At 50.4% G+C, this 2,264-nt stretch overlaps 1 long non-coding RNA gene across 1 annotated transcript; it reads left to right on the forward strand.

Annotated features, from left to right (window-relative positions):
• Positions 1-856: 856 nt before the first annotated feature.
• Positions 857-1,612, forward strand: LOC146194526 (uncharacterized). Its single transcript, XR_014705456.1, has 3 exons — positions 857-976; positions 1,096-1,164; positions 1,518-1,612. It is a non-coding gene; the product is annotated as an uncharacterized LOC146194526 (long non-coding RNA).
• Positions 1,613-2,264: the final 652 nt, after the last annotated feature.

A 2,264-nucleotide genomic window follows, 5' to 3' on the forward strand; every position in this document is an offset into this window, starting at 1 on the left:
GCGATTGACTTTTGTGTTATAATGGCAACGCCACCGGAGGGGTGAGTACTGCCTTGCCTATCTTTCCTGAATATACGATACTGCTTGAGAAAACTTGTGTCTGTTGGTTTCAGATGCGTTTCTTGCAGACAAACTATGTTTGGTTGGTGTTCGGCGAGGATTTCATATACGTCATCCAGATTTTTTAGGAGTCCTCGACAGTTCCAATAAATGATACTCTCGGTAGCCATTTTGGTAGGTGTGGAAGGAATATGGAGTAGGGTTAGGACTCGCCGCCCTTATCAGGGGACTTAACTGGTGTATGTTTTTTTTATTTGAGACGGTCCAGCAGCCCCGCCTCTCATTGGCGGACTCCCTAGGCGCCGCTGACGCTGCAGAGTCCGTGCTCACCTCCATCGCCTCTGGTGAAGGCATGGAGGCAGGAGGTTTTTCAAGAGGAACAAAGTCCCTCTCAGATGTCTTTGGTGTCCCGGACGTCTGGGGGAAAGTGACCTCCGGGATTGCAAAGATTGGTGCAGCCGGTGGCTGCTTAGTGAGGAGCCGTGGTGGGAGCACGTCAGCAGCATTGCACTGCGTGCCCACCGTTACTAGACGCGGCCTGGCCCCTCTGCGGGCTGCGTTAGCATAGGGAGCGGAGGAAAGCATTCTGTGCTTTCTTCGGGCCTCTCCGTATGTTATCTTCTCAGTTATCTGTATATTGATTACTTCTTTTTCGGCCTGAAAGGCTGCACAGGACCGTGAGTATGCAGGGTGGGTGCCCTCACAGTTCACACATTTGTAGTCAGTTGCACTGCATTTATCGGTTGCATGGTCATGCGCGCTGCATTTTGCTCAGGTAAGGCGTCCTCGACATGTTTGGCTACCATGCCCGTACCGCTGACACTTGAAGCACCTGCGGGGGCTTGGTATGTACGGGCTAACTTTGCATCGGATAAATTCCACATTGACAAATTCAGGAAGTGTGCTCTGGTTGAAGGTGAGAACAATATGTTTCGTTTTTATTTCTTCGTTCTTTCGCCTAATTGTTATTCTTCGTACTGCTGTTACACCTTGGTTCTGTAGGCCCTCAAGAAGATCTGATTCTGTTTCGTTTAGGAGGTCTCGCTCAGAGACAACTCCCTGGCAGCTGTTAAGACTGCGGTGGGGTGATACCTGAACGTCAAGGTGAGCAAACGTTTTTGTTATGAGAAGGTTGTCAGATTGACTTTTGTCTGATACCTCTATTAGCAGGTCACCAGATCCTAGTTTTTTCGCTTTGTAGTTTGCCCCAATGATGGCCTTCAGAGAGTTGGCAATGAGAAAGACTGACAGTTCATTTACTGGTTGAGATTCGGTTACAGAGTGCAAGACAAGAAATTTTGGAAAGTTCTCAGTTGGTGTACTGATTTTTTGCATCACTTCGGTGCGACTCCTTTTCGGGGGTCGATCAGGTTTTTTTAAAGGTAGTTTTTCCATGCAGCATGGATTGTTTTAAGGGGTCCTAATATATGTCGCCTCTGGTTCACCCTTATACGCAGAGGAAGGTCCCGGAGCCCCTCGCCTGGTGGACAGGCGAGGAGCCCATCGGCCGAGGCTTGACCATGGCCTCGACCGCCACCGTTCAAGGTTTCTTCCCTTCCCCTCTCAACCTATCGCCACGGTACGGATTACAGCTTCGGTATGGGGGCTCAGGGTCCGTGGTGGCACCAAGCACCAACACCTAGTTTACACAAGGTGCCCTTGCGGGTCCATAAATGAAACTTCCGCACAGCTAGCCACATGCACGCATCTCAAGTAAGGCGTCGCTCACACTTGACGACCGGCTGTTTGTGGGGTTTGCGTCGAGAACCGTTGAGTACCGTCGAGCTCAGCCTAGCTGCTGCTGGATGTCCGACAGCGTGTGTACTATGATGCACTGTGGTCGCAACGACCGTAACTAATAGTACAGTACAGCCGCAACGTATACGTAAGTATCTCAATATCTCCTCAGCCTTGCCCTGCCGCGTGACGCGTATATGCAGCGTAAACACGGTTCGCACCGACCCTTCAGCTTCTCGGCATCGCAGCGTTGGCATTTTTGTAATCGGCGCCAAATAGCAGACGACGGCGTTAATTTTTTTTTTAACTTTTTTCCCTGTTATCTAAATTTCGTCATCAATTTCGGTGTACACGAGTTTTAGCACCGCCCTAATTACCACGTCACGGGTACGTCACAACATGGCCGAAAAGGCGAATATCGAGGATCGGGCCCCGGGTGCCGCAACAAGGCCTGCAAAGTCAAGCTG

Source organism: Amblyomma maculatum, chromosome 3 (genome assembly GCF_055883805.1).
Source record: "Amblyomma maculatum isolate TAMU_Amacu chromosome 3, ASM5588380v1, whole genome shotgun sequence".
In the NCBI taxonomy this organism is placed as follows: Eukaryota; Metazoa; Arthropoda; class Arachnida; order Ixodida; family Ixodidae; genus Amblyomma; species Amblyomma maculatum.